This window comes from Echeneis naucrates, chromosome 8, assembly GCF_900963305.1.
Source record: "Echeneis naucrates chromosome 8, fEcheNa1.1, whole genome shotgun sequence".
Lineage (NCBI taxonomy): Eukaryota > Metazoa > Chordata > Actinopteri > Carangiformes > Echeneidae > Echeneis > Echeneis naucrates.
The window spans coordinates 8,633,786-8,648,836 of record NC_042518.1 but is presented as its reverse complement, the minus strand read 5'-3'; positions in this window follow the sequence as shown (position 1 = coordinate 8,648,836).

Below are 15,051 nucleotides of genomic sequence, written 5' to 3'. Positions count from 1 at the left end.
GTCTGGCCCAGCCTGAGCCTGGTATGGCTGCCTTGGCTGCCTCTCCTCTCCTCCCCTCTCCTCCCCTCTCCTCTCTTCTCTTTCCTGCCCTTCTCTTCTTTCCTCTTCTCGTTTCACTCAGCTCTGCCACTTAGCCCCTCTCAAGAGGATTTGGCCAGGCCAGATTTAGGGTGCCGATGCTTATCATACAAAAGAATTAAACCAACTCAAGGTCCAAGCTTTCTCTTCTGGTCTGCTATAGCTAATCTGAGAATCTGTGAAGGAGGGCTTAGGTGATGTTACATTTTCATTAGACTTCTGATAGCAAACGGGGCACTAATGGTAAGAGCCCTGTGTGCTATTGTGATGCAAATCCTGATTATTTCTTTAATTAAAGCGTCGGAGGGGGGCAAGAGGGGAGAAGGGGTGGAGTTGACAGAGCTGCATGTCCTTACCCCTACTAGACAGAGATTCTCACGTCCCATCCCAGACTGGAGATCTGGGGCTGTGTGGGATTTGGCTGGTTTGTGAAGGGCTGGTTGGGTTGTGGGATTGGAGCTGAGCCATTGAATCTGTGACACAGGCCACTTTTTTATCTAGACTTCAAACAACTTAGAAGATTTTTGTTTCAATTCCAGCAAGTAAAATTGATCAACAATATGTGAGAATGCAAACTTATTATAAATTGGGATGGTCATGACACTTGAGGTCCTCGTGCTTGTGCCTTTTATTTTAAGTTTCAGGTTAGATCACCTCATAGCGATCAAATAGTCTTCACCACTCATATTGACTCAGGTTAATCAATGCAGTAGAAATATCTAAATTAAAGCCAGAGAAGATGTATTCAGCAGAACAACTGTGTGCTGAAGTGGAACATTTTACAGGAAACTAGCATAAGAATGGATAGCTGTGATGACTGTCTGTTGCTGCAGGGTCAGAATCTAAGCCATTACTGCTTGTTTCTGACCTGCTCCCCTAAGATAATGTTCCTCACAAAAGAGCAAACCAGAAAAACATTGAACGCTATTTAGATGAGCAATCCGCCCTTGGGATGTATACTGTTTGTCCTCGCCACGGTTGTGGTATTCATGGGAAGACTTTGTGTACCCTGTGTGGCTGTAGACCAGATGTTGTCCTGAGCTGAATGCAGAGCGGGACAGGGACCACTTCAGGCTACGGAGAGGGGGAGAAGGGAGAGAGGAAAAGATAATCAGAGAGAGGGCTGTGGTGGTGGTGGAACAGATATTTGCAAGACACCTCCCAGAACACCTCTGACCACCCTCCAGTATTGGACGAGAGCTATGGGCGTGCACGTATGAGTGCGCGCGTGTGTGCGTCCGCAAGTCGGAGTCAGTGGCAAGTGTGCGCTCCTGGAGGCTACTGGTGGTGGTGGTGGTGGTGGTGGTGGTGGGGGGGGGGTTATGCAGGGCAGGAAAGGAAGGGGTGTGTGTGGAAACCCTGAGAACTTTTTTTTTCTCTTGGCGTAGCTGCATTGCTCTCCAGGACCATGGAGTGTTGCCCCCCTGCAGCTTAAGCCTCTGTCTCTTTTTGTCCCCGGCACAACAGCCTGTAGCATTCCATGGCAGCAAATCTGGCTGTGCTGTCACATGGGGGAGATTAGCCAAACTAAGACCTCAATAGAATGCTCACTTTACTCACCCATTCCAGCAGTGGCCGCCGCTGCCCCCCCACCATGCCCAAACACCCTCGCACACCCATTTAACCGTTCCTCGTCTAGACAGAGCGCAAAGCAATTATTATTGGCATTATTAAGACTTATAAGCAATGCTCTTTTTGTCATTGTCACATTCCCAGCGGTACACATGAGCTGCCAAGCAATGAGCTCTATTTCACACTGAGAAGGCCACTTCCTTGCTGGTCAGGCCTGTGTGGCGCTGCTTCTGGGATCAGATGCAAAATATCTACTTCCTATCCATTCTGTTCTATAACTGCGGTTTCACATGCCTCCTGGCTCCTCCGGTCCACCTCCCCTTCACAATAAAGTTATTCTGGGCTTGGTCACAGATATTTAGAGTTTTTCTGGCCACGCTGCCACACAATTGCCATCCTTATCTGACAGGGGACACTTGGAGGTGGATCTTCCAGGAAACAAAGCTCCAGCAGGCTGCCGAGTTCTGTGGCTGCCTGAAGGGACCTAGAATGAACTGGAGAGGGGACGAGGGGAAAGTAGAGATCTGGATGGAAGAGTGCTATCTCCTAGGGGGTACTGCAAGAACAAAGCCATCTGACTGCATTTATAGACAAAGAGGGAAACACATGTGGTTCATGTTTGTAGCATGTCAGACTTACACCATTTGCCCCTTTGACGCAGCCCCTCCAACCTCATTTACATATGAATTCATGACCAAATGGGAATTATTAGATTAAGATTTACCAGATATATTCCCTGGTTATGTTTTTTTAAAAACCACTTACATCGGGTTGGAGTTAATGCACTAAAAGAGCACACTTAAAAGATTGTTATAGTTGAGAGAATCTGATGACAGTTATGATTTTAGAGTTAAGACCATTGTTCCAGTTGTACTTTGAGAAAATCAATCTTACTCTTTGGGTTACAGAGTTGGGGAAGGCTGAGCTTCATGATGCCCAGGAGCAGCTGGAGACTGGGGGCCACAGTTTGCAGTGGTACAGAAAATAATTAGGTTTATTTTCACGTAATGGTCTACTGCCCTGTGCACCACTATTGCTAAGCATAGGCAAAAAGCTATTTTATCACTGCCACATAAAAGGGCCCCTGTTACCGCCTCTCAAAATGGATGTCATTAATGCACCAGGTCTGGTTAAAAAGGGGTGAGGGTGGGGACATCGCAGGCTGGGGGAGGGCTAATACATTAACGAGAGCTATACGGGCAAGGGCTGCCCAATCCAAATGGGCGAGCCGCTCAGGCCATGGCTCAGTGGCACTGCTACCCTCACCTGTTTTATATTACAGACAGAGCATATCCAACTATAAACTGTGAACCATGAAGTTTAACCATTAAGCTTTGCTTTATAATTGCACTCTATAGTATATCTGCTCTGAAGTCAGGTACTTTGGTTGATGTATATATTGCCGAACAGCAGCATTCACAATCTGAGCTCGGTGGTGCTCCACACAGCCTTTACACTCCTTGCAATCTAATCACATCAACCCCCCACTACCGGGACAGAGCACTGCAATCCATCTGTCTGAATAGCATCGCTAGCTACAAGCATTCACGCACATAACAAATCACAATAACAATATATTACTTCCTTATATCAACACATACACATTAAGTTATGATAATATCAACACATTTTAGCTTCTGTTTCCAAACACATACAGGCAGATTTTTCTTACCCTCATCACTCCCTCTCTTGCTCGTTTCTGACGTAGCTATCTGGCAGCCAGCTGCAGCACACACAGCCCCAGCCGAGTCTAGTCAGGCCTGCTGGCTTTCACTGGACACATGAAGTCATGCTTTTGCAGCTGAGAGACACTGTGAGGCCGAGCGATCATCGAAGCATCTGAGCCACCAGTGATCTAACACAGCCAGAGCAGGGGAGCACCAGTGACGTCCGTGAATCACATCATTCCCCACTGAGTGTTAAGCCCTGGTATCTCCAGACCACGGAGGGCGTACCTCACCTCGAAACCTTTGGCACAGCAATTGGAGAAGTCATGTTTGTCAGACCTTATTGCAGTAAAATGCTGTCCCGCAAGAAGTGACAGCAATAATATTAAACAGAACAGGTCCAAGAAGAAAGTAATTGCTTTGGATCACTGCAAAAATGGTGGTCATGAGTGTGAAGGCCTCTGGGTTTTCGGTGGATGCTGTCATTTTTCACCCCTGCGATAGATCAGGCGTCTGTGTTTACAGTTTTTTGTTAGCATCTGGTTGCCTATCAAAGCGTCAAACGTTAATCACCTCCTCTTAGCAGTTGACCCAAATCTTATGGGCCTGCTTTGCAACATGGAAGCCGTGAGCCTATTTAATTTACCCATTAAGTATGGATTAATCCCAACTCGTCACATCCCAAGGGACATGAGATTAGCAAAAATATGATGAAAATAAAGGGAGATTTATGGGGAGACCAGGGAATGTTTTTTATCTCAGATGACCTCTTGCTTCTTTTGTATGACACACACACACACACACACACACACACACCGATGTTACCACAGGAAAGTTCCCCTCTCACTCTCGCCTCTGTACACAGTAAGAAATATGAAATATGATGCCAGTGTTTGGCATAACAAGGTTGTGTGGGTACCTGAGATATCAGGCTCCTACCTCCACTGATTCAGGCTCTTATTGCTCCTTCCTATTCCTTCCACCCTTCCCACTTTCCACTTTCCATTCACAACATTGTTGCCTTGCCAGTGGGGTCACTATCTCACACAACAGTCTCAGAATGCTTTATTTTTCTGTGATATGCTAATATTGGTGGTAAAAGCAAGTGGTTCTACACAAAAATCAACCAAAGGTTTGCATTGTTGCTCAAACCACAGCTCTCCCACTGTTCTACAGACGCTGCTATGAGGTATTTTCCAGCTGTCTCATGTGATAGCCTTTTGGCTAATAGCACCAAAATTAGTATTCATGAAGCATCCTACACTTCCCTTCTTGTTTGCTCTCTGCTGTGTTCTCACCATAAATTTGGCTCCTGGAACAGCAACTTACAAAGGTTGAAATACTTCTTGTTTTGTGACTCTGTGCATGTGCAGATGCTTGTGCCTGTGCCTGTGCATGTGAGAGCATGCGTGTCTGTGCACATATGCTTAAAACACGTGGGTGAAAAAATGCGTTTGCATTTGAGAAGCATTTTTCCTCAAAAGCAAGCAGTCAAAGAAGTAGATCTGGAGTTTCCATAATAACTTTGTCATATTTTGTTTTTGCTGTCCTTTAGTTCTGTTCCTGAAAAATGTCTGACTTTTTCATGTAAACACAAACACCTGCTGCAACTTTGAAAAACCTTTGGGAATTTTTTACCCTTGCCCTGGTTTGGAAAACAACTACAACAGCAGGTTGGACATGGAAACAAAACACTGCTGAGACAGAAGCTGTGAATCCCCACTCCCAGTGGTCTACAGCTGTGAACATGTGAAGCTTTGTACTCTCCATGGCAAAGGGACTGCACCCCTGGAAGCCGCAGGACACTCCCCACCAGCTCAGGAGAAAAGAGAAGTAAAAACCACCGAAATTATAGAATATTGCTCAGAAAGAAGTCGTCAAATTTATCACGTCATTTCGCTCTGCATATGACTTCAAACTTCCCCTTAAGAGGCTGGCAAAAAATAAAAATGGGTCTGTATGATATCACTCATGTCAGACAGACGTGAGAAAACAGAGAGAAGTGAAAGGGCACAAAGTCTGGGCTCAGCCCACAGCAATGATGTCAAAGTGTCCCAAAAACACAAACAAAACAGCCATCTGATCATGCTGAGACTCTATCACATGACCCACAAACAAAAGAAAGGAGACAATAATCAAGGTATGAGGTTAGGTTTTCCTTCATTTTTTAAACTGAGAAGTAAGTCTTCAAATAAAAAATTGCGAAATCCGAACAGTACTGTTTAATTTTGTAAAGTTTTGTTCACCGATGCAAGTTTATGACATTTTTTCTTGGTAATCTGGACTCTAAAACACGTTCTCTTTAGAATTCAGTACTATTTATATTATTTGTATACGTTATTATGTTATTTTATAAATGCACATATATTTTAATTTACAGGAAAAATATATTGTTATTTTAGCATATGCAGCTTTTTAAAGCCATCATTTCCTGTCACTGCCATACAGGACAGAACAGGTGGAAAAGTGTCTTCCTCAGCTGGAAACACAAGTGGTTACCTGGCAATGCTTTTTGTCGTCACTCCAGGTGTGAAGCTCATACTTCTCTTTGAGCCTGTCTTGGCCTCTGAGAGTAAAAGTAACCCTGAAGCTTAGACCTGATGCTTATACACCCTCTTGAACAGCTCAACACGACAGTCCGTGCATCAAATGTGTCACTAAGCCCTCAAGCAAACGTGGACCTGCTATGAGAGCAATGCAGCAGTCGTGGCCACAGTACAAAGATTTTTCCAACACCCTTTCCTGAAGGCAGTGGAACTAAAGTCTCACACCGGGTATCAGTTTCCACTTTCCAGCTCCCTATAATTGAACAAATTGCTTTGAATCAGATTTACTTGCATGGTCTGTTCTTTGTTATATGGGTTCAGAGTGATTACAGGACCATAAGTGAGCTTTGCCTCAAATTATGAAAACCTACATGGATTCTACTCATAATGTGTTCTCCTTTGGCCAGCGTATTTCTGGCTTGTTACTAGGGGATGTTTGTTTTGCTGTAAAAAACGTAATAATTAAAAGCATAAGCCCACTTAGGACAAATGTTTGAGAAAATGTGTTTGTTGAGAATATTTATTTGTTCCAATGAGCTGCACCTGAAGTGAGAACAAATGTTTTTCATTGTAAAATTATTTGGAAAGTATTTTTTTTTAGCCAAACTGTTACTCTATTAAGAGCTCACTTGCTGTTAGTTATTACCCAGGTTATTATATGTTGCCTAAAATTGCTTGTATGTGGATTGTTGGCCTAAGGCAAACAGTGATTTCATATTGACATTATCTATAATATTTGCGTATAAGTGCACTTTTTCATGCATTCATCTGCCAAAGCATATGTTACACATGGACAGACATATGCATAGACAGACTGTGTGTGAGGGGGATCTTTATTGCAAAGTGATAATAGTCTGACAGGAGACGCTGGCTGACAGCCATCACAGATCCATTTTTCACAGACAGGAGAACATCAGAAGAGCATTTCACTTTATCTAAGAACTTCAGGGGGAAAACATTTCAATAAGGAAGTTTAATTCTGTATCGTTTTACTTATTAAAAACTATTCAATCTCTGCCACGTTGCCCAACGTGACACATGTGCAAACATGATACAGCAAAAGAAGTGTGATCTGTCTTCCCCATGGATATGAATGCACAGCAGCAGAATGAAGCTCTGGCTTTATTAGCACATGTCACTGAAGGAACAATAAAGCTTAAAGTTTGAAAATAAGCTACACTTGTATTTGGCATGTATATGTCATCGGTCTGACTGAAAGAAAAAAAAAAAAAATCAAAACAATCCTACAAATCTTGTGACGAAGGAAGCAGAGCTGTAGGAGGTTCCACTTCCTTATTAGAAAACCTCCACTGTGAGGTATTCAAAATAATGGTGTACAATGCAATAATAGGAGTGCCCAGGGTTTCTATTGGACAGACATTCCCATGGTTTCAGCTGTCCTAGGTGCCTGCCAGAATGCTGCTTGCCCATGCAACAGACAGTCATTTCCTCCCAGAGCCAGGTGATTGACAAAGACACAACAGGCGACAGAGCCAGAACGACCCACTGCTTCACTGCCAAGCACTCTGGGATATAGTGCCATTCCCATACTGAACAAAAGCTTTGAGCAACTGGAGATAGAGAGCCATATCAGTTTCAGTTTTAATGAGCACCTTCAGTACTAAAGGTTCATAAGCAGAGTTACCAGCTACCATCAAATTGTGTACCTTACAGGATCACATAAAAATGCCTTTTACAGTTGTGGTTGTTATTGTAAAACAAACGTAAAGTCAGCTGGTGGCAGATTTATACTTTGATAATAACAGCATGGTTTATATGGAACAGATAAATCATGTATTTCAGCTATCATATTTATCTCAACACAGCACAAAAACGTGATTGTGAAGTGACATGCATTGGAAATGAGAAAACATCGACCAAAAAAAAAAAAACCCCAAAACACAACAACATACAGACGGCCTAACCCTGAGATTTTGCACGGCCTTGTGTTGTAAACAGCTGCGTGTTATCCATCTTAAGGCAATGAGACGTGACCAAGCCTCCCTCCCTGCTGTACATCTCCCAGGATCACTTGGGGGCGAGATATCATCAGGGGGCAGTGATAGCATCGGATGCAGGCCCCAAAACATCCCCCTACGAACAATATCACTAATTTGTTCCTCTCGCTCACTTCCCCAGAGTTCCACTGAGTGTGCGTAAGCTTTTGTTTTGTCAAGCAGAGACAGCGAGACAGAGCCCTTGTCAAAACTCCTTCGGGCCTCTTTCATGAAGAGTTTGACTTCCAATCTATTGACTTCGCTGATGACTCTACTCATCTGTAAAGATCTACGAGTGTCTGTGCTCGTGTACAAGTGTGTGTGCGAGCATGACCAAACACAAGCCCCCACACTTCCTCGCAGTAGCTGTTGAGCTCATCAGGTTTGGATTAGACAGCTTCTCTGACAGGTGTCGTTAAAGTATGAGTAAGTGTATCTGTGCACGGGGACGCTCAGGGGCTCACAGTTGCCTATTATTAAAGAAAACAGTCTTCTGTCGCCATAGCAATGGCAGCGCTCCGAGATGGCTGCTGGGAGTGCTGACAGGCCTGTGTCAGGGCAGAATTTCCATCCTGCCATGTAGGTTCGCTCCATGCCTCCTCCCCTTTTATACTTTCTTTTGTCAAACCAATGAATGTTTCTACTTTACTTTTCCTCTCATCTTCTCACATCCGCTACATGTATTTGTCATTTTCTTTAATTTCACTGTATACTCATATCTGCCTATAATAGGCTCTCCTTGGCAGTCTCCCAGTCTCCTGCATTCACACACACCCACTGCCAACACACACACACACACACACACACTGCTATCAGCTCCAAGAGGGAGGACGGTAGGGCTGCCTCAGTTTTACCTTGAGAAACTGCCAGGTTTTCTGAAGGAAGACTTTCATAATCGCCATACAGGCTCATTAGTTCACTATAAACAAAGCTGTCATCCCCATCAGTAACTAGAGATCAGCCGTAAAATTAAGTGTGTGCCTGAAATGTACTCATACAAATACACATGTGACCGTATAGGATAGTCATTAACGTCACCTCCTTACTCTGTAGTGCATATGTTGAATTCTCGCAGCACAGACTTAGGCCGGCAGATCTATATGTCACTAGTCACACTGTCACTGTCACGCCTACAGGTCAACAATGGCAGCTAAAGATGCTTATGTGAATGTGGCATAAGGTCGCACATACCGGTGCATGTGTCTCATCCACCCAGCACAGTTTACTGGGCACAAGCTGTCAGCTTATGTGTTCTGCATGACTCAGATTTTCTGATTAGCGGACTGTTTGCATAGATACTGCGCAACAACGAACAAATGGGTCTGAAGAACAACTAACGACAACTTCAATGAAAGGATTTAATGAAATTCAAAGTTCAAAGTACATTCACAGACCCTTGACCTCCAGCATTAACCTATACGTTCGTAAGATGATTTTGTTTTTACTTTTGGCAGACTATGGAGTGTTTACCGAGAATGCTTGGATAAAGTGCAACCACCATATCTTACCAATATAGTATTGAGAATGATACGTAAATGAGGCATGCAACTATGTTGTGGTATACATTAAATCTACCATCAAATTGTTTGCCTGGTGTTCCCTGTTGCATGATATTTGTGATACAGCACAGAGGAAAATCATCTGGTTAATTGTGCTTCAGCGTGTGGTGCACACTGTGCTCAGTAAGTTGAATAAAGTTCAAACCACCAGTTAAAATTTGTTCATCCAAGAGTTTGTTGGACTTAAAACAAACTCTTGGATGATGTACTTACAACAAACACAGTTGATGTATTGCATCTGTAGATGTGTTGACATGTCACCCTGCTGACAGATCACGAGTCTCCAGCCCTTTTCAGTGGGTACGTTTGTCAACCTCTTCAGCAGCTCTATTTAAAAGGGAGAAAGGCTCAGCGCACTCAGCGTGAACTACATTCCTCCACATGCATATGATTCTTTCAACCTCATAGAGACATTTCTCCTTTTTATCTGACAATTTTACATTTCTAGGGGACTGAAACATGTGTGGTGATATGTGGTGACAAATAAAACCTGTTTAAAGAGCCAATTTCAATAAGCTGCTTTGATCTGTTGTGACTGATCGAGACACCGGGGGAAGTTAGAGTGTTACTCATGTTATCATCAGTCTCTACTGTTACAGTGGGAACAGCTACCTCAGTATAACTTGCACACAATGATATTTGTGATCCAGCTGTTTACCTCCTGTCACTTTACACTACCCATCAGAATCTGCATTGTTTTCCTTTAATGTGTCCTGACAACCTTGTCTGTTCTCAAGTCCTGGTTATGAAGCGGGAGCCAATGAGGAATTTGGGCAGCTACGTGATTTATGAATAATTTTCCACCAATATGAAATCATCACCAGCTCCCTTTTACAAGCAGGGTAATATCATAAAACTTTAGTACCCCCACCCAAGTTCTTTCATCTCATTCTCTCCTTTCTCCTTAATTTTCCCCTTAATTTTTAAGGCACGTGGTAATAAAGTAGCAAGTTATAATTGGACCAGCTGCAATCTGATGACAGATTTATGATGAATTTAGGAAGTGGCTTTTCAAGTGACGCACAATGAAATTGCTACATTTTAAGGCATTGATAGAGCTTGGAAATCCTGCTGGACCCAATTTCTTAAGAAGCCATGAGAATCAGTGCACTTCAGGATGAGGAAGATTGTTATACATCCTAGTACATGAATGTAGGTCAAGAGTTAATTCCTTTGAATTACTCGCCTTTGCTCTCTCACCTACCTCACACATGTGCTTGTTGGTACATGTAAGAGTGAACACGCACACACACACACACGCATACACTCATCAGATACAGAGCTGCTGACAGTCGCTTTGGACTGATACTCTCTGGCTACAGTGACAGGCCAAACAAGTCTGAGCAGAGTATGTTCGTATACCTCTCATTTCCTTTGGCCTCAGGCCTTCAACACAGTAGGGTGTCGCTTATGTACCTATTACTGTGGCACCAGACCTGGCAAGGCAGCCCTGTAGATTCAACTCATTAAGCCCAAACCCTCTCCCACTGAATGAATTTCTTAATCCCACATTTCAAAGAGGAGTTGAAGGGTCAATAGCAGCATGTGCCAAAAAAAAAAAAAAAAAAAAAAACGGATCTTGAACTTCTTAAAGATTTTGGAAAAATCAAGACAGCACGCACTTGCCACTGGAGAAATCATTTATAACAATAGTGGAAACCTGTTTTATCAACTACAGCCATATATGGCATCCCATAATTTGAATCCTGTCTCACTTTAGAGTGACTGTGTATCACCGAGAGAGCCTCTATATAAACCTGTCCTCCCAATGAACTGTGCTCTGACAAAGCGAAGGGGAACAACAGCCCTCATGGCTACGGGACAGGTAAATTGCACTCTGAGACAAGGAGCTGTTTGTGTGAGACAGAAATATGACACGTTGTGATGCAGGAAGCGAGGTCTTTTTTTTTTTTTTTTTTTTTCTTTCTTCCACTGTAAAATAAAGGATTAAACCCTGGGAAGAGACCATATTATAGAAAACAATACTGGCACCTTTGTGTTTGTGAAGGTTTTAGAGCAAGGTAATGTATGACTGACGAGCAATATGTTCGCCATGCATGTCTCATCTTGTGCAAAAGTGCAGTACAGTTTGTACAACAGAGGGATATTACTATTCAAAACTGTGTGGTACAACAAAATTGCCCTTGGAGCTTGCCCAGGCAGTAACAGAGCTGTGGAAGTGTAACAGTCTTGTGTGCAAGTCACTGCAGATCACACATGGAGGGAAATCTAGAAATTCTCTCCTTTCTTTTTCACAATTGCTTGGCATGTTGTTGCACTTGGGAACATTATCAGGCCAAATACTAGAAAGCAGGATTCAGCATGCATAATATCTAATTTGTAGGATTGAGCTATTTTATTTTCCTCCCATTGCTACTTATCAGCTTCTCATCCCCTGAGAGAGGTTCTGGCTCCTCTGAACATGAAAACCAACACCGCCATCATTCACGGTAAATCTCTGTCTTTGTGTGTCTCAGCTTAATGTAAAAAATACTTAATGTTCTGACAGTGCTTCAGAAATCTGAGGGGTTGTGGTGACTTCTGCAAAAGCTATAGTTTTTGCTCAGGGGCTGATACACTTCTGTGACATGTAACAGAATGTAACTGTAAAATCCTGCCTGCTTTACATATAGCCCTGTTTGGCAGCACTGAAGTAATGCTAACATATCACGTCATGGCACCATTCTGTATCGCCAAGATGCAGAGACTAATGATTTGTGCTCTGTGGGAAAGCTGGTGCAGCATGCATGGATGTGATCTTGAAAGATTCAAAGATGAGTAATATATGACCATGATATACAAACCATATGTTCCCCTGCCTGTCTGCCAGACCAGGAGGTTGAAGGATGATGAGGTGCTAGGATGTCAGATCTTCAACACTCAGAAAGCTGGGTGATAGAGGAGAGGAAAGGAAAAAGATGGAGAAGAAATGGGGATATGGGGTTTGGGTGCTGAGAGAGATCCAAAGACGGTTCCCATACATCACGCCAAGAACTAGGCTGGGGCATGCAGTCTATGACCTCACTGCTTTGCAGCGTGGTAGAAGTGCTCAGCAACCTCACTGCATCAGCCCCTCCACTTTTGTGGTTTTGTTTGGGATGGATCAAGAAAGCCCAAATGGAGCACAGAACATGGAGGTGGGCTGGAAGCCCAAAAATGAGCCAGAGGCGGCCAAGTGCTTGTGGTCGTCTAGTCAGGTCAACCCTGGTCAGGGCAAAACATCGCCCCATCCATCCAGCAAAGCAGGCTTACCCTGGATTGTGTAATGACTGTGTCACAAGAGAGAAACCCCTTTTTCTGACCCAGACCCTTTGACTGTGCAAACCCTTTGGACGGAGCTGCCATGCTACTATACTGGTGCAGAAGCTGGAAGCGGAACAAGGACCACAGCCAAATGGCTATGGAGGTGGAACCACTGCTCTAACGCTGCGCTAATGCGAAAAGTGAGGAGGCATGTGGGAGCAAGAGGAATGATGACCATTTTGGGATTAGGGTTTAGTACCTCCAGTAGATAAACTGAAGTGTTGATAGAATACATCCTGCTGGGATGCAAATGGAAAAAAGAGAATTGATGAAGAATAAATGTCTGTGAAATGAATACACGCAGGGCTGAAAAAGAAAAAAGTGCTTCAGTGTTAAACCATAACTTATCCTCTGGTAGCCACTGTCTGGATGGTCACGACAGGGGCATCTTGACAAAATATGGTAAAGATCATACTCATGGTAACTACTGACCTATTTTCTGAGTGGTAATCCCACAATTTGTGTGCTAATGTGAGCTTTTGGCAAATTTACTAGCAATAAACAGAACAATAAGATCTGAGTTGTAAATTCCCATCAACTATTAGTCACAGAACATTTGCCTTATTAAAATAGCTTGTCATTAACAGCAGCCTTGTGACTCTTTTTGGCTTCTTTTTCGAGCCCATTTGTTTTGATATTATTTGTGCCCCCCGCACAGCTATAGCACATCTGCCCATGTAAACTTAAATATGTTTTAGAAGACATGTAACGCATGACTACCGTATGTAATGTATAGACATAGAGAGACTAGGTGGCGCACGTGTCAACTGATTTGTGGGTTTGCGAATGTTCAGGAGATGTCTGGCAGCATTAACGTCATGCTTACATTAGAAAGCTCTTTTTCTCTTTGTAACTTTTATTTCTCTCCCACAGAGCTGAACTTTGTCCAGCAGCTCTATCTAGCTCTAGCCAGGATGCTAACTACTCCCAGGTGCTGTCAGAGCTAGGTTAACACAGTAGGCCCACCTAGACTGTGGGGCCTTGGGTTTCACCTCAAACCACAGGGAGTGCTGACTCAAAGGTCCGAACTATACCATAAAAGTGTTGCGGCTAAATTGGGTTAGCCCTTAGGCGAGCACGGCCCGTCATGCATTATATGTTTATCTATATTTCCATCATGGATGATGTATCTCAAACATATTTCTAAGTTATGTGGACTGAGTTTGTTTGCTCTCGTTAAATCCTCTGTAAGCTTTGAACAAAAGGGATTGCTCAATGTTCCCTGCCAACAAAAAGGAAAGCAAATACAAGATTAACAGAACGAAAGGTTGCTAAACCTGAAATAGAGCCGAAGCTTTCAAATCTAGATGTATCTGTTGTCTTTTGCAAATCCTGATCTCGCTGAACAGTTCAGCGAGATCAGGATTTACAAGGACAGAAACTCAGGTTGTGGCTGAATGTGAGTTTAGCTTCTTCCCCTGAACTTCCCGTATTACCCACATTGTGACTACATTTCTGTTTGAGGTGCATTCTGTGTGTCTTGCTGATAAAAAAAATTAAGAAGCAGAACTATCCTGTCATTGGTTTGACAGGTTAGGTTTGGTTTGGCTGATTTTACTTCCTCAGAAAGTCAGAAATGTAACACCAGTCAACATATTGAACACGCTGTGTGACTATAAGGCAGCTGCTACTTTGATCCTCACAGTCCACTGCTGTGTGTCCGTCAGGTGTAGACATTGAGCCATGCAGGCAAATGCACATTGGCTTTGTGGCTATTTGCCAGCAGTGGGTGAGGGCAATGTGTTTGTAGACACAGGTAGGTGAAGGAAACGGTGCAGTGGCTACATGCCTGCTAAATGGTTTTTACAGAGGCCAGTCCTAGTCAGGAGAGAAGACAGGAGGAGGAGAAAGAGGAGAGGATGAACTATGATGAATCTATACACTACACGAAGCTCTGCCACCATGCCGTGCATATAGATACACCATATGCATTGTGCATAAGCCCATACAACAAACAAGCTGAATCACACGTAATCCCTCTCATATCACGTCCATCACAGACAATTCTGCATAAACACACTTTTATAAACTCCTCTCCACCTCATCTCTAACCTCACGAGCAGCTCTCTACCCTTATCTCCTATTCTTCTTGCCCTTTTGCTCTTTGTTCAAGTAAAAGCTACCACCTTATATGAAACCAGCGGGTCTAGATTGCAGGCAAACTGCCCAGATGACATAATTGTTTCCACAGCTACTATCGCCCCCAAAATCCAGTTGGGCTGTTTCACTATCTCACCTGGCATCGGGCCCATGATTTGTTGCCTGTGCTTATTGCCACTCCCGTCAGCCCACTATCAGCCCCCCCACCCCCCACCCCCCTTTAACATAC